This window comes from Gymnogyps californianus, chromosome Z (genome assembly GCF_018139145.2).
Source record: "Gymnogyps californianus isolate 813 chromosome Z, ASM1813914v2, whole genome shotgun sequence".
NCBI lineage: Eukaryota > Metazoa > Chordata > Aves > Accipitriformes > Cathartidae > Gymnogyps > Gymnogyps californianus.
Genome location: NC_059500.1, coordinates 79,414,996 through 79,433,921, shown reverse-complemented (window position 1 = coordinate 79,433,921; position 18,926 = coordinate 79,414,996).

The window sequence follows — 18,926 nt, the reverse complement described above, 5'->3', positions numbered from 1 at the left end:
AGCAATCTGGCCTGAAAAACACCAACTGGTTTAGGTTTTCAGATTGTTCTCAGGGACATTTTTTGTTCTTTACAGCATTATCTCTTTTCAGGTGAGACTTAGTTCTTGGCTCAGTTTTTTTTGTTGTTTTTTATTTTCTGTAAGATAATATTCTTTTTGGTATTACAAGTGAGTCCTCTCTCTGCATTGCTATCTAGATAAATGTCGTTTAGGTTGTTTGGCTAACTTGAAAGAGCAGAGATGGAAATGGGATGAAGGCATTCACTGCATTTAAGGGGAGTTCCCAGATCTCCTATTACCTTCCTGTCTCACTTGGAAAAATCAGTTACTTCTTATGCCAAAGTTTCCCAAAAACCGAAAAGACAGGTACGATGATTGTCTTTTTTCTCTGTTTTGTTTTATTATGTCCATCTTGTCCATACAGGTCTCTAGGCAAGGACTATCTTTTCCTATGGATGTGTGTATACAAAGATCTTGGTTTTGCAGCAGTCATGAGAGCAGATTGAGTAAATCTCTTTCTCCTAAAGGAAGGCTTCTTGTGGGTGCATCTAAGTGACTGCGTGAAGAGATCACTCTTTCCTCCCAGAGAGAGACAGAGTTCCAAGGTTTTTGCCGGCTTACACTTGTACGTTAGTTTTATTTGTGGCACATTTCTCTCATAAGAGCTGAAAACGTGCCATCTTTTGAAAAAAGCAAGCTCTCTCTGTAATGCAGTCCTATGGCATTAGGAGATAGGACTTCATATGGAATCTTTAGCACGCCAAATTTTTTGGTAATTGATGTTCTCACCCTGGTATCTCAGAGGTTTTACAGCACATTGCCAAAGATTCCTCACCTCTTCCAGTAAATCCCTTTCCATCTTCTGTATGGTGGGTATCTTGTCCAAGTGAAACCACAGAAAATCTTGGCCATAGAATTAGTAAATGTCCATGTGCAATTGCTTTTTCAGTGTGGTGCTCGGAAAGATCGCACAACGTATTGGTAAATGAGTGGAGAAGGTAGGTGTGGATGACTGCATATGTGCTATTACAAGACACTGAAAAGCAATAGCAAAAGTATAGTTACATCAGAAATAAAATTATGCCTGCCAAAGTGAATTTCTGTAATATTGTGTCCACTAAATAAGAGCAAGAGGGAGTCTCATCTGTCTGGATGCTGGGATAGGTAAGCAGGGCATGGACTGATGAGAAATAATTTAGCAATATTCTACTTTCTTAAAGAAAAATAGCCAAAGCCTTTGAAGTCACTGTTTGTGATATCTCCTCACTCCTGAGTGTGTGACGTGACAGCTGGATGAGAGATAATCAGGTAACCTGAGGGTAATCACTTTAAAGGATTAGATGGAGAGAATGACTTGATTGATGTACCTGGTGAATCCTGTCTTTTTTTTTTTTTTCCCTACCAGTTCTCAGGAAATCCCTCTCCCATCATGCCTTGAGGGTTTTTTTTTTTTAAATAAAAGTCTTGAAATAATTCTAAAGAGAAGTTTTCCATTTGATTGTTTGTTTTACACTGTCTGTGCGATCATATTGGGATCCTCCTAAAGAGAATCAGCACAGGTAAGACCTGGAGAATGGCAAGAGGTTTTTTTCTTGGCTGTTATATTTATGCATTTGCTAAACATCTTTATCTGGCTTTATTTTTCTCCCTTAGTCCATGACCAGAATTTAATTGCAGAACACAGAGGGGGAACCCTGGATCTACTTTACCCCCCCCAAAACTTATGGCAGCTGGTGGCTTGGTCATTCATGTTACAGGAGCTGGGCCAGCTGCCAGGTTTGCATTTCAGACTTCAGCCACTGTGTAAAGTTTCAGAGAAATAAACTCAGTTTCATATGTGGTCTTCTCTTAATATGTATCCCTATGAAATGCTTGAGGGGTAGGATTCTGCTTCAGATTAAACAGCGTGAATAGAGGTGTCTGTGTGTAAGGTAGGTGTCTTAGCTCCCTCTGTACTCACCAACTATGGTTATTTAAGGGTCTGATTCACTGCTCAAATATAAGATGTGTAGTACCAGGTAGGGCATTTCAGGGTATCCCACGTTGTTTCCATCCACCACTCCAAAAGGGCAGGGGTCTTTTTTGGGCCCTGTGTCGTATATACCAAGCCTAGAGGGATGTCTTGGCTCTCTAGGGTTTCTCTTACCTCCTTCACATGCAAGCACCTAAATGTCAGTGTCTTAGTCTGGAGCTGCATCACCCCAGGCATTGCAAAGCAGTATCAATCTTTTAGGTACCTCCATTATAATTTTTGATGTTAAGGGAAGTATTTCTCTTTCTGCTGTCTCTGTAAAAGACTTATGAATCGCAGTAATGAATTTTCTGTTAGATTTCATCACAACTTCTTATTTCTTCTTATGATGTTCAGGATATGCATTTCTCTAGTGTGATTCATCTTCCTGCAAGTTACATGCCATTTTGCCCACAACTGTAAACTTTTGATGGTCCTATATGTTCTGTACTGTGCTGCAAGCAGAAGAAAAGCATACCAGTCTTGTTTTAGTATATTTGGGCTGTGCTGGAAATTGGGGTAGGAAACCTGACCCCAGCAGTTAACCCTTTTTTTAGCCAGGAATTCTTCAGCGTGAGATCAGTAAACCCCAAGTTTCAGATGAGGAGGGCAATGACTACATCTTCTTCCCCGCTGCCTCCAGAGATCACACTGACTCCCCCACATGGTAACACTGCATTAGAAGACAAAAGAAATGCTTTTTATTAGATGAAATTATCTTCAAACTCTACACAGGCAGTTACATGGGATGCAAGTATTGCCTTCATGGAGCTAATTTTACCATCAAGGACTTCCTGTTCATAAAAAAACCCAAAACAAACCCCCAAACTAAAACAAACAAACAAAAAACCACAACTGACTTTTAATTTTTTTTTTCCTCCTCAATATAATACTGAATTGATTAAAACACTGCTACCTGAAGGCAGGAAATGCATACCTTCTTAAAAAGCTAAGTCTTTGTCTCATTATGGTTCTTTATCCAGCTAATTAATTTAGCTTTCTGTTATAATCCTTCTTTTAATCACTGTCTTTTCAATTTCTTCATTTCACTCAGATCATCTTCTTTCCACTGCTGCCCTGATGCTTTAATTCCATGCCACAGAGCTCAGCAACTATTTGACTTGCTAAATCTTTATAAGAATTTTTAACCCAAACCTATTAACCTCAGACAAAGTGTTTTGGAGCTTTTCATTTGTATGCAGTAAGGATGCTCTTCGGTTGGGGGGGGAACCTGCAAAAGAAATATAAATCGATATCTTAAATTACTCAAATGTTCAATATGGTACCAGTAGCTGTTACATATTTTTTTTCTCTCCTTCTGAGATTCAAATACATATGCTCAGCAATTACTGTTACATTTGCATAATAGGACATTTTTTGATTAGCATATCTTGGACTTCTGTTTGCATTTTTTAAGTGTGGTTACTTTTATTCTCTAATTTGTCCTTATTCCCTCTTCGTGTTCTGTTATACCTACTCATGTTTTCCTTTGCTCTTGTTTTGTTTTCCTGAGGGCTTGCTGTCTCCAAAGCTTTGTTTAGTATTTGGTTTTATAGTTAACATCACACAGTAATGGGATACCAGGAAAGCAAGGCATATGACATATTAAAGTTTAATGAATAAATTGTGAAACCATGTGATAAATGCCATACTTTCACAGGGGGTAGCCAGGAAATAGCGATGCACCACAGGATCCTACAAAAATTGTAGTATACCTTATAGTTACTCAGCCTTTCATACCATTTCAAGTTTGTGTACTCTGAGGGAAATGTGTTGTGTTTTCATCAGCTTTGTACGTTTTATGGAATTTAAACACTCTAACTGCAATTATAGCCATCCAGAACCTCACCAAAACGGGCTGGACCAGATTCTTGGCATAAGCATGTCAGGTGGGATGTTTGGATTGACCATTCCCTTTACCTGCTTTACAGGGGTTAGATGTAAGGCAGTGTTTAGGTAGCTATGCAAATGTAAAAAATCCTTCAGTGCAATCAATTGGATTTTCAGTTGTGTAGAAGTCTGTAATAATTTTGTGCAAGAGTATCCTAGTACCCTTTTTGTTCAATTTTATTTATCTTGTTTGCAAAATACTGCAAACACTTTAATATCAGGGTAAAAATCTGTATAATTTTGTTACCATTGTTTCACTTGTTCAAACCCTCAAAATTTAATAGATTCTTGGTACAATCTTACTTGTAATATCTTGAGATCTCAAATGAAAGCATGGCCAGGTCGGGTTCATCTTCCTGTTCATGGCTTTGCTCCGTGAATTCATTGATTTCTGTAATTAAATGAGTTGGAAGTAAATCCCAGCCCTTTGCTGCATGTAACTCATCAGACCTGATGGCTGAATCTTAATAAGCTGTTTAGTGTGATTTTGTGCCAGAGCAGCTAGGTGTTAACAGTTTCCCTAGTGCTACAATTCCATGTAGCAATCTGTGGTTATAATTGGCTCTGCCAGGACAAAAGAAAGAGGAGGTGAAATAGCATTAGATTAAAATGAAACAGTGTAGTGCACAGTCGTTAGCTCAATAAATGTAAAATTCTTCCTTTTTTTTGTGTCAGCTGAACTCAATGGTTATAATTTTCTTCCTTCTTTCAACTAGATCGCAGTGTTCCACGTTCAGATACATGTCTGGAGAAAGAGATCTGAGGATGTTCCCTATTTAGAAAAGAAAAAAGAAAAAAAACAACTACAACAACTTTGAAATGCAAACATTAAGACATTTAATTACCAAGGATAATGACAATGCCTGTGTAGTGTTCTTTATAATCTTCAGTGTGTTGGTGCCAATGTTGTGTAGTCAACATGCGTTACAAGAATGCAAAACCAATGTTATTGTGGTATTCCTTGAACTGCAAAAAAAAAAAAAAAAAAAAAAAAAAACCAAAACAAAAAACAAACAAACCCAAGACATGGTGCTTGCCTTAAAAAGGATGGGCCAGAACCCGGGCAAATGACACAGCATCACCCCATAAAATGGGAAACTATGATATAGATTATTAGGGAAAAAAAAAAAAAAGCAGGGGTCATATAAGGGAAAAAGCTTAAGACATAGACAGAGCTAAGAAGGACTGTCTGTCCTTTATATGCAGGTACTCACTCTCATTTTATCTAATATCTGCTCTTGGATATAAATTTCCATAGTATTTTGGAATAGTTCAGAAAAGGTTTCAGCTGTCCGTGGAGAAAAATTGTATTTTCCTTAGAACAGAAAAAGTCCAGCAGTTTGCTTGGACCACGTATGGGTTACACTGCCTGCTTGCTTCCTGGGGTTCCCACCGATGCTATGAAGTTAAAAACTCAAGATTGTGAGAGGGAAACAACATGTATTGGGTTTGCGTGGCAAGGTTTTGGTAGTGGGGGGGGGCTACAGGGGTGGCTTCTGTGAGAAGCTGCTAGAAGCTTCCCCTATGTCCGATAAAGTTAATGCCAGCGGGTTCCAAGATGGACCCGCCGCTGGCCAAGGCCGAGACCATCAGCAACAGTGGTAGTGCCTCTGGGATAACATATTTAAGAAAGGGAAAAGAAGTTACAGGGGAGTAGCAGTTGCAGCCAGAGAGAACGGAGTGAGAAGATGTGAGAGAAACAACTCTGCAGACACCAAGGTCAGGGAAGAAGGAGGGGGAGGAGGTGCTCCAGGCACCAAACCAGAGATTCCCCTGCAGCCCGTGGTGAAGACCATGGTGAGGCAGGCTGTCCCCCTGCAGCCCGTGGAGGTCCACGGTGGAGCAGATATCCACCTGCAGCCTGTGGAGGACCCCACGCCGGAGCAGGGGGATGCCCGAAGGAGGCTGTGACCCCGTGGGAAGCCCACGCTGGAGCAGGCTCCTGGCAGGACCTGCGGGCCCGTGGCCCCATGGAGAGAGGAGCCCACGCTGGAGCAGGTTTGGTGGCAGGGCTTGTGACCCCGCGGGGGACCCACGCTGGAGCAGTCTGTTCCTGAAGGACTGCACCCCATGGATGGGACCTATGCTGGAGCGGTTCATAAAGAACTGTAGTCCATGGGAAGGACTCACGTTGGAGAAGTTCATGGAGGACTGTCTCCCGTGGGAGGGACCCCACACTGGAGCAGGGGAAGAGTGTGAGGAGTCCTCCCCCCGAGGAGGAAGGAGCGGCAGAAACAGCGTGTGATGAACTGACCCCAACCCCCATTCCCCATCCCCCTGCGCCGCTGAGGGGGGAGGAGGTAGAGAAAATCAGGAGTAAAGTTAAGCCTGGGAAGAAGGGAGGGATGGGGGGAAGGTGTTTTAAGATTTGGTTTTATTTCTCATTATCCTGCTCTAATTTAACTAGCAATAAATTAAACTAATTTTTCCCCAAGTTGAGTCTGTTTTGCCCGTGACGGTAATTGGTGAGTGATCTCCCTGTCCTTATCTGGACCCATGAGCCTTTCATTTTATTTTCTCTCCCCCCGTCCAGTTGAGGAGGGGGAGTGATAGAGCGGCTTTGGTGGGCACCTGGCATCCAGCCAGGGTCAACCCACCTCACAAAATCAGAGCGCTTTGTTGGGTTTGTAATGATATTCAGCTGAGCGCCTCTCCCCACAGGTATGGTCCTCGTGCTACATCTCGACTCCCCTGTTGTCTGTGTGTACATTAAAGATAATCAGCTTTCAGTATGTTTCTCCACAGGCTCATATCAAGAAACATACGCTGCTTGTTGCTTTCAAATGGCAACTCTTTAAAAGCGACTATCAGCAAGCAACTTTGCTCTAGCTTATGAAGTAGCTGTATTATACTGGCAGCAGAGGCAGAAGCTCCTCCCTTGTCCCCCATGACACGGTCCCACTCCGTGCTTACCTTTCCATACATACTTCTTCTCCCCCTGCACACCTTTCTGCTGCTGGTCTTTTATGTCTGTCCTGGTTTCAGCTAGGACAGAGTTAATTTTCTTCCTAGTAGCTGGTATAGTGCTGTGTTTTGGATTTAGTAGGAAAATAATGTTGATAACACACTGATGGTTTTAGTTGTTGCTAAGTAGTGTTTATACTCAGTCAAGGATTTTTCAGCTTCTCATGCCCAGCCAGCAAGAAGGCTGGAGGGGGCACAAGAAGCTGGGAGGGGACACAGCCAGGACAGCTGACCCAAACTGGCCAAAGGGATATTCCATACCATATGACATCATGCCCAGTATATAAACTGGGGGAGCTGGCTGGGAGGGGTGGATCGTGGTTCGGGAACTAACTGGGCATCGGTCAACGAGTGGTGAGCAATTGCATTGTGCACCACTTGCTTTGTATAGTTTAATTCTTTTAGTATTACTATTGTCATATTATTATTATCATTGTTTTTCATTCCTTCCTGTCCTATTAAACTGTCTTTATCTCAGCTCACGAGGTTTTTTTTTTCCTGATTCTCTCCCCCATCCCAGGGGTGTGGGGGGCAGTGAGCGAGCGGCTGCGTGGTGCTTAGTTGCCGGCTGGGGTTAAACCACGACAATGTCTGACAACCCCTAATGACTTGAGAAGACTTTTCCAACTGGCATGTACCTGTCTGTGTTTTGGGTTTTTTTTTCCACAGCTGGGGAGATCACCTGTGCCCACAGCCTGATAGAAACGGATGAAAGGGAGCTGTGAGTAGGCCCATCCAGAAGTCACCCACTTCTGGGAGATTTTGACATGATTCAGTCTCAAGGTGTTAATATCCAAGTAAAAGTACTCAAACACTGGAGGTAAATAAGACAGGAGAACTGAGCACCAAAATTTAGTTTCAAGTAAATCCCTTGCCAAGCCAGCATATAACATAGGTGAACAGGAACCACAAAGAGGAAGTTTAAGAGACTGTTTCCTCCTGTTTCATATTGGACTTTGCAGCTGGCAGCCAATACAAACAGTAAAGGAAAAATTGCTGTGATCCGCTGCACATATACAATGTTTTCTTCACAGTGGCAAGCCAGGGATTTATGAGACGTAAAGCAAAAATCTAGTGGTCATGCTGGGGAGAAATTATATGGCCTGGAAACAAGTTTCAGTGCCTTGCAGGTTTTAAGTAAAATAAGTCTAATTGGAAAGCCACTTCAGGAAATCATTCCCAACGATGCTTTTGAGTGGCACTGTGGTGGATAAGGAAACAGTAGACAGCAATACGTAGCAGGAACCAAGAATCTGAAAGATGCAGAGAAGTTTCCATCTGACTGGAAGTCCTGAATGTGTCAAGCGTTTGATCATCCTGTCTAGAGGAGCAAAGCAGGAACCGATGGACCATGCTGGGACTTCCTGAGACTACAAAGCCATCAGCTACCAAGAGGCTTTTCATCCCCTATCATCTAAAGAACTCCAGAATGTAAAGAAGGTAAGAAGCCCGGCTTACTCTTTTCCAGCAGAGAAAATACAAGACGCAATTTTTCTTTTTTAAAATGGAAATTGGTAAATCCCCTGATGATGATACACACTGTAATTAATATTGTTCTATTGTGAATATCCACACATTACAGTAGGCTTCAAGGACTTTGAAAGAGACTAGGGAAGTCCTGCTAGCCTTCTAGGGATCATTTAATGTTGTGTGTAAGGACTGGGTAAGACGTAAAATATTACGGTCGAACTATGTTGATGCCAAAGTGATGGTGAAAATTTTGAACTTGACAGCTACAAAAGCACAAATGGGATGAGCTTCATCCATAGCTTGTCTCCACACAGGCAAATTCTTCTCTCTATATGAAGATATAAGAAGGTTGTTAAGGCAAGAATATGAAAGAAGGGTACTAGTAAAATGAAATTCAGGAGAATAGCAGAATAGGAGTAAATAAAAGTAAACAAGCATAACTCTCAAAGTGGAGAACAGAAAGGACTTTTAGGAGCCTTTCTGTCAAAGCTCTGAGGTCAAAAGCTTACTGAAGAGACTATATTGATAAAATTGGCATTTTTGACATGTTGGTATGGTTTGTCTGAGTGGGATGTTGCACTTGGGCTGTAACAAGAACAGAAGGCATAAAGCTGGTAGATGGTGTGGGAGTGACACCTCAAAGAAACCCACTGCTTGGTTCCGAGTTGTTAATTTAGTGATCCAGGGTATTAACTTCACACAGATCAGTGATCTGACTGAACTTAAAAGAGGCTTTTACTAAAGGTAGGTTTTAGGCCATGGAGTGGAGCTGGAAAATAAGAGGAAGTTTTGCTTAAAGTACAGGTAAAATTAAGTTACAGGTTATTCAGTATATGAGACAAAGGATGAGAGTTTCAGTTATGAATAAAACAATTGCCTCCAAAATCTTAGACTATAATTTGTAAAGGCACTGCTGTAAATATATGACCACTTTTCTACAAATACAATGGATGAGGCATTTAATTGGATGGAAAAATAAATTAACATTCATTAACTGAGAGTTTCAATGTTTTAGTTGGAAAGTCAAATTTCAGCTATCAAAGATGACAATAATTTTGCTAAAAACATATCACACACGTAAGTTCTGTGGTGAGGAACGCAATAAGTAGAAATAAAAGATAACAAATGGCAACAAAGGAACAAAATGGAAAAGAGACATAGCTTCCAAGTTATATTGATTTTTGAATTGCAGAAAATGGGTTAGGTAATTGAAAACACCACAGGAAAAATTTGCAGTGAATGCTGGTAAGGTAACTTAAAAAGAATTTAAAGTATATTTGGGATCATCGTATGTAACCCTTACAAAATATAGAAAATAAAACTGTTAATTCTTGCTGAAGTGTTTAGTACCTATGTCTATTCTGTAATTAAAAATAAGCAAGATTTTATTCTCTGTTATGTAAGGATGAAAGACATTAAACTCATCTACTGGGATGAGAATATGAATACCATCTATGATTTAAAAAAAAAAAAGTCAGAAAACTTATCCTTAAGAATTCTGAAAGAGCTGGATAAGCTCCTTGGCCTGTTGATGCAATGTTTTTTTTAAACCATTTAGAGCATCAGGGACATTGCATGTGTTAAAATGCTAGACACCATGATTTTACAGAAAACAATTGTCAGGACTGATTTGATTCCTTGAGAATAAAAGTTAAATTGGTAAAGTTAACTGCATAAACACAGTAAATTTCATGGAACTTCATTTAATTCACTACAAAACTCCAAGTGAATAGTTTGACTGTGTAACTGCTATATAGTAGCAGTAAAGCATGTTAAAGAGATTATGAACTAGACAAAGTGTAGATGTTTATTTACTTACAAATCGGTATCTAATACTAAAAGATGTTTCTAATACAAATCTGGGGACTGAAAGTAGGTGTCTATTTGTTGCTTAAATCAATGGCAAAGAAAACCCATGAATAGTGGGTTCATCTAACCCAGTTACAAAAATTGACAGTCAAGCTTCTGTTCCATTCATGTCACCTAAGATGTTCTTAAGGTCAATGAAGTTCATTTAGTATATGTATATTTTGTGTGTACATGCACACACGCGTGTTCGGGGGTAGAGTCTGGGTACGAGCCTTTAAATTTCCTCCTGGAAGCAAATCGCCTGCAGAACATTCATCATTTTGTTGAGTCAATTTATTAGATAAAGATCCTGTCTGAAAATCCTCTGTCTCCAAAACTACTTCATATTCAAGTAAATGATCTCCAAGAAATTAAAAACACTGAAGTGAATGTCATTCAGGAATATATAAAGCTTTCAGCCATAAACCTTATGCTAAGAAAGCACCCAAATGGCTCTCTGGCCTGTGTGGAAGCCTCTCACAGCCAACTTCTTACATCTACAAATAACCTATATGAAACCAAACACAACCACTTTTGACATGGAGGATGGACCAGCTACCACAGATGCATCCCAGCACAGACCTGGGAGGTAGAGTTGCCAAAGGAACAAAGCTCAGAAAGGGAGGAAGTTGGTAGGAATGGGGTTACACAGCCCAAAATTGAGCCCTGCAGCTGCTGAGGTTGGACCAACCCTGTAAGCAGCTACTTCTCAGTAGTTATCCATAGATTCATGGAGCTTAAGGCCAGAGAAAGCCATTAGCTCATCTAGTCTGACCTGCAGGCTATTGCGTTTCACCAAGTTACCCCTATATTGAAATACAGCTACCAAGCTGACCAAGGCCTTGCTCTTATTTCTCCTTTGCAACAGTTTTATCTTTACATGGGACTCCAGACTTCTGCACCAAGTTGTGGGGGAGAAGGAAAGGGACAGGGAATCATGTAAAATATTAACCAAAGTGTAAAATGCAAAAGTCAAACAAACCATAGATTTATAAAACCAAGATATGATTTCCTTTTTGATTTGGAAGACTTTTTCTCTACCTCTGAACTTACACCTTTACAACATCTCAAGAGGGTCATGGAAATATAATTGTTACCTGGAAAGTGGGCCAGGAAGGCAAAATAACAGAAAAACAAACTGATTTTATTAAACTGTGTGAGAAACCCACTTATCTGATCTGGAAAATTAGATATGATTTATAATATAATGCATCAGAAAAATCAATAACAGAATATGTTAACATAAAATAAAAATTGTAGCAAGCTAATGTAGATTTTTAAGTAAAAGTATTGACTGAAGATTCTAATCAGCAAAATGCATGAAGGTTAATCCAGAGCATGCTTAGGAATAAATGAATTCAATTTGAATGTATCACTAAAATTATTTTTTGATCTAATGGAGTGATAATTGAATTCTTTTTCTAATCTGAAGCAGGGGAGATAGTAGCACCACAACATAATTACTTGTCTAGTTAAATACATCGTCCTTTTTTGTGGAAATAATTTGCTTTCAGATTCATGCTGAGAAGCTACCAGCTCCTCTTTATCATAATATAATTTAACAAAATGTAGCATTCCTTCTTCATCAAATTAAACCAATTTGGAAAATTGAAGAGTCTTTGGGTCTCAGCTCTTCAATCATCCTCCATTGTTACACTCAGATGAAAAAACAGGGCATTAAAAATAAAAGCTTCAAAAAGGGACTGACTGTCTTTTCTTTTAAGTAGGATTGGGAGGGAGAAGAAAAAAGGGGGAAGATGTTCTTTAAGATGGAAATGACTCAAAGGATTTTGTGAGAGGTACACAGACTACATCCTTGGATTGCTGGAGCTCTGTTACAGCTACCTCAGGAATGCCTGCAGCTAGAGCAGCTTACTCCAGCAGAGCAGAGCCTCAGGCTGAGTAACTGCAAGTATCAGAGATATTGACCACATCCACCGCACTGCTCCATCATGCATTAGAGCAGGGTAATTCGTTCTGGGACTTGTTTTGGTTTTGCTGTTCCTTGCAGCAAGTCCTGATGTGAAGAAGGTTATGTACTTACTCAACGGGTCATTAGTACAGGTTCTCTCCTATGTGTTAATCCTGGAAAACAATAGGGTTGCCTGTTTATTTTGAAAGATTCCTGAAGTAGCTCAGCCTCAGAATAGTCAGCCGCCATATAATGACATTTTGAAGTTGAGAACTTCTGATGTTAAATATCTTCTTAATCTTTCGGTACTGATTGCTGTGTCACAGGCTCTGATTTGAGAGCTGATCCTTATTCAACACACCTAACTGAATAAATAGCTGCAGGGGGCTCATATATGGCAAATGTTTTTCTCTAGCATGTCCTTAATTAGATCTTCTCTTAATTAGAACTTCTCCCATAGAAATCAGTTGCACTCGAAGTAATTTCAGGAGACCACGGTGACTAGATCCACTTTAGCAGGTAGTGCAGCCCAGTAAGAGCAAATCTATAGAGCAGAACAGCTGGTGTTGAGGACCTGACATCTGTGCTTTGACATTGAAAGGGTTTTACTTCAAACTATGTCCTGGTCCTGTGTCTGACACCCATCAGCAGAGTATTGGTGTGCATCAGTGTGCTTCTGGAGAACATTTTCTAGAGTGCGTCTTCTAGCACGATTTCACTTGAAAAGAACCCAGTTCACATAGTCCAAAAGACTGCGCAGTGAAGTTGTAACCAAATGAGAGGTGACTACCTAAGCATGGTGAGTGGAAACAGCTGAGATATTTCCTTGCAAAAAAATCCTTTTCATCTCAGCTGAAACTTTCTTTCATAAGTCGTTCAGGTTCCGTGTGTATAAGAATATTTGGGATGTTCCAAAAAAAGTGTACTGTTTGAAAAGCTAGTCTCTGGGCCCTGCTATGTTTGGAGAAGCTACATCCAGACTTTTTAAGGGCTTTCTCTCTCCTACATGTCGCAGAAAAGTTGAGGAGCTCATTACTTATATGCTTTTGGGGCATGCCAGATTATTGGTCATTGTCTCTGCTTTCAAGTCCTTATCTGCCAGTGATATATATTGGGGAAAGCATCCTACTTTTCTTTCCTTTCAAAGCTCTAATACCTCTATCTGGATCAAGTTTTTCTAGGGATGAGGCGATCCAGAGTAACAGTGTGGAGGGCATGCCCAGTGACTTTCAAGAAGGGTCTCACTCCTGCATCCTGACAGTGTTTTTAAAATTCAGATCCAAATCTGGACTCTACCACTACTCAGTAAATGTTGAACTTGCAACTTTTCAGAGGAAGTCCAAGAGTGAACTCAAACATGACACTGGGTACATCAGGCAGTGTCGGTCAGGTTTGAGCCACCTTCAAGAACAAACATTGTTGTCCCCCACAACATAAACTTTCCCTGTGCATTTGATTATGACAATAGTTCTCCAATTAGTACTGTACCAGAATTTGCGAATTTAACCTGAATACTATGAAGTTGGTCAACAGGTGGCAATAATGTTGTTCTGTTACTAAGCAGCTGAGCCACAGGTAATTAAGTAACTTGTCAAAGCAACAAGAATCCTTTATCACTTGAGATTCATTTCATTAAGAAAAACCATATCTGTTTCTTTAAGGACTCTGTTTTCATTTTTACATGATAAATAAATAAAGAATTTCCAGTTCTTTCACTGTTTAGTCCCAGCTTTAGTAGAGGACCAGTTGATGCGTATTTACTTTAAATGAGAAGTCTCATAGTCCACAAGCAAAATCATTGTTCAGCTAATGAGTTTACAGCTGCAAAGCCCAACATACGTCTGCCTTTTACCATTTCTGCATGATGTCTGGCCAGATTTGAAAGGGAGGCGGTAGAAATATGGTAACGGGTAAATGTAACACTCAGACAACTGGTATATTCATCTACAAAGGCAAATGAAAATTTATAAAATTAAATAGAGGATGGATATTCTAGCCAGACATTTTATTGCTAAAAGTAATTACCTTCCATCTCTGTTTCCCCCCACTTCCCCCAGTCTGTGCTCACGGTTTAAAATAGATTGATGGAATGGTTAAGAATTCTCTCTGAGCTCCAGTGAGATTATATCAATTATTTAGAAGTGCTAAAATTTTGGCAGGGACATAATCCACCTTCTCACTTTAAAGACAATCTGGAGATTAATACAAACATGCATTAAGGAAAGAAATTCAGGCAGCGTAAAGCTAGTGTGACAAAATGAACACTTGTACTCCACTATTGCAGCATGAGGAGAAGGGAATTAGCTGTCAGATGATAAACAGGATGAATTGCCTGCTTGTCATATCAAAAGCTTTTAGCTTTAATCTGAAGACAATGGATATATTGCAAGTTTTACAGTGATAAAGTTGAATTTTGGCTCATTGTGAGGAATTTTAAAATGAAGTGTCCTGCCCTTTGATAGAAGAATTACTGAATACTTACTAATATTTTAAGTTGTTTATTTTCTATAAACTATGCAGACAGGGAACATAACCCAGTAGTCTAGAAGTGGGAGGGTGTCATTTTGGCCAAACTATGAGTCTTTATAAAACGTTGTGTATAAAAACACACATAAATATTAATTGATGTGGTATTTGTAGTAACAAATATTAGATTGTAAAGACAGAGATAAACTTATCATAAGATACATTAAGAATGTATTCAACATGAAGAAATTAGGGCATAAATACATGATCTCTGCAAAAACAACTGTTGAGATTTAAGGCTGCTGTTGACCACCATTAGTTCATTACCATCTTCCTAGCTGAGTCACAGTAACAGATCAAATGATTGCTTCTAATCGATTTCAGTGTGGTCAGTCGGCTTAATAGACCTTTAAATCAGAGAGGCTGGTGATTTAAACCAGTCTATCTGACATTCCACTGAAGCAGACTAAGAATATTTGTACATTATGTTACCACAGTTCATCTCGGGGAACGGTAACAAACAGCTTTATAGCAATGATGAACAAACTAGACAAAAACTTCAGAAGCTGCTCTATCTTGGTGTACAAAAGCAGGAATTTCTGTGTCCATCCTTGGGCTGGTCATTAAAAATCAAATTAGAAAGGATATTTCTGAACATAATTTTATTAGAGACAAATTATCATAACTCTGGAAAGAAAATTTGGCCTCTCCAGGCTATCATATGTATAATTATGCAGGTGAGACAAACATAAATAGTTAATAATTGACTTAGATAATTTTTCCTAAGTACATTTCTGATTTTTTTTATTTCTGTAGTCTTAGATAACCTCCTGATTGTTTAACTTACAACAGAATCAAGTCTTTGCTAACTTCTTAATGTGCCTTGCAACCAGGAATCAACCCATGATGGACAAGAAGGATGGACTTTGGTATGTATAAACAATAGTATGAATTAAGGGCAAAGCAACACCTTGTTCGTGAACGCTTATGTTATACAGGCACGAGAGGAGGGGACGAGAGATTTACTCTGGAGACTCAAGGACTGTATGTTTCTCGACTGGGAATCAGTCTCTGCTAAGTGCAGGGTGGTGGGAAGCAGCAAGCTCCTCAGACCTGCAACCATGTGAATGGCGAAGGTGGTTTTAACTTCACAGTGAATGTTGGTGGTGCTCAATGTCAGGGACACCAAGCCATGTCAGAGGAACCTGCTTCCTACCGTTGTCCTTATAACAGTCTCAGCAGAGACCAGGAACTGCTAATGGGAACGCACTTCATCCTTTTCAGGGCAAAGTCGTACAGATTATGAGATTAAAGTACCTTCTGCTGCTTCCAGGACCAGCTTCCATTGAAAGGAGGCTTAGGAAGCTGTAGAGTTTCTGGTGATCACTATTACTCAGTTCCATGTCTTGTGTAAGTAGTAGCAAATATGAGACAAGTCTTAGCTGTCATCAAAGTATCAAATGTAAGCAGAAACTGTGGAATATTACCCTTTTTTTTCTTTTCTTTTAAATACTATTTAAAACACTCTATTTGGCTTTTTTCAAAAGTAAATCTTACCAGACCTGCTGGATACTCTTTGAGTATTTTCACAATTCCTTCTTATTCCATGTCATTTGCTCCTGAAACATCCATGTGCTTTTTTCTCTATTAGTACTTCTTTAATCCTTCACAAATGTGTGCATGTAGCAGATGAAATGCTTCAATAACACCTTTGTATTCATTTTCAGAGACAGCAGAATTAGAAGGCATATCACGCTCAGTTCACATTGCTCTGTAGTGCCGTCCTGGCCACATGTCCCCCATTGGGACTTCAGTAACAGAGCTTGTTGCAAATCTTCCATCAGAACCATGCTGAAACACAGTTTTGCTACAAATTATAAAGCTTCTGTGCCTGGGTTTAGCTTCCAACAGAAAACTAATGAAATTTTCTTTCGGAAGCTGAATTTAATTGACAAAAAAGTCCCCCCAGTGAATTTTTGATGGTTTACAGGTTATGAAATATTCTAGTTAAGAGGCTATATACCTGCCTTGTTGTGCTGGTTTTGGCTGGGATAGAGTTAATTTTCTTCATAGAAGCTAGTATGAGGCTATGTTTTGGATTTGTGCTGGAAACAGTGTTGATAATTCAGGGATGTTTTCGTTCCTGCTGAGCAGTGCTGACACAGAGTCAAGGCCTTTTCTGCTTCTCACCCCACCCCACCAGCCAGGAGGCCGGGGGTGCACAAGAAGTTGGGAGGGGGCACAGCCGGGACAGCTGACCCCAACTGACCACAGGGATATTCCATACCATATGACATCATGCTCAGCATATAAAGCTGGAGGAAGAAGAAGGAAGAGCGGGACATTGGGAGCGATGGCATTTGTCTTCCCAAGTAACCGTTATGCGTGATGGAGCCCTGCTTTCCTGGAGATGGCTGAACACCTGCCTGCCGATGGGAAGTGGTGAATGAATTCTGTGCTTTGCTTTGCTTGCGTGAGCGGCTTTTGCTTTCCTATTAAACTGTCTTTATCTCAATCCACGAGTTTTCTCACTTTTACCCTTCCGATTCCCTCCCTTATGCCACTGAGGGGGAGTGAGCGAGCGGCCGTGTGGTGCTTAGTTGCTGGCTGGGGTTAAACCATGATACTGGTAAAGAAAAGGAGGGCTGAAAGTACACCAGGTCTTCTGGTGCCCAGAGCGACAAGTGAAGCTGTGTGCAGGGATGAGCATTGCTGTACAGCAGCGGTGTTGACTTTATCAATCTAAGGACAAAGGCTGAACTATAAAGTTCCATAAGGGACACGCAGATGTCCTCTTTCTGGCTTATCAAATGAAAAGACTTCAAATTGTAATATTATTTCTTTAATTGTTATCCCTCCTTTAGTAGGTGGACTATTGTTCATTCTTTCTTTCAAAGAAAGTATGATTTTTGAAGGATTTTTTTTTTCAATAATTCATCAATTACTTGAAAATCAAATGGTATTTGTCAATATTGTTTTCAACTGATACGTTGATTAAGGTTAGAGAAACAATGTTTTGAGAAACTATTAAAGACAGTTTATATGCTGAAATGAATCATATTTTATTTTTTCATTGAAACATATACAAAAATTGAAAGAAAAATCTATAACAGCTTAAAATTATTTCCTTTGAATTTTCTTCTACCTTTTTTCAGTCAGCTCATTTTGATTTTGTTGCTCAAATGGATAGCATTAATCCTTTGAAATATTAATTTTCTGGGTTTTTCTAAGATTCTGGAAACTCTTGTCACAAATACAATCCGTAATTATTTCATTAAGCAATAATAGTTTGGTTACCAGAATCAGATTCTAAAACTTTTTTCCTGAATGAACCAAAGTTGTTGGTTCTTCTTTTCAAACAGAAATGTACAGTGTAGCATTATTTCTTCATATATTTTTAATAAGAAAGTAGATTAAATATTTTGATAGCAAATAAGTGTTTACATTCCTTAAAAAAAAGTTTAGATAATTTAAACATTATGATGGAAATAAACAGAGGGAAGTGAGCAAGTCCATTAAACTGATTACATATCCCAATCTCATAGTCTTATCTAAACTTTCCTGTAGCTATATCACAGGAAACTTGGTACTGCTGGAGTATCTGTGGTAAGTACTTCATTAATATTGTGCTTAAACTCCTTGGAATATAAAACTAAGGATCAATTATTTCACACTAGATTTAGTCTGTAGGTATCAGAGAATGAATTCTAATCCTCAAGGGTTACATTTTTCCATCTTTTTCCTCGATAATTTTTCCCTTACTAACTTTTCTAAAAATCGTTTTTTCAAAATGTATGAAGCAGATGGCAAGATTGTTGTTATTTGTTTCTTGTTCTGAAGTTACATAAACATTTAAAAACAAGTCTTCTTTTGTTGATTTTTAGCATTTTAAACTTGTCAGTCAAGATGGGCATCTCAGGAATGAAACCTACAACTCCTCAATCTAGCTCATACTCTCCTAAAATTTACATTGAGATCATCTTGCCTAATAGGGATCCGGGTATAAGACTCCTGACTCTCTAAAATGAGAATAGAGGTAGAACCATAGCAGGAAATAGCAGATTACACAGCATATGGGTTCCTTCGCTGAGGAGTAAAGCAGTTGTATCACTGAAAAGAACAACAGGTGATCCAACAGAGACTAACTGCAGGAAATGCCAAAATAATGGTGAAAATAGAAATATAAGTAAAAACGCAATGGCATGATTAGATTCCAAATTTCTGTTCTGACAGCTTTGATGGGATATACTTAAAATGTCCTCATATGAGATATTAACTCATATTTACCATCACCATCTACTGGACTATTTGCATGAATAAAAACTCATTTTAATATAAATTTTATTAATGATTTTAAGCCATTGA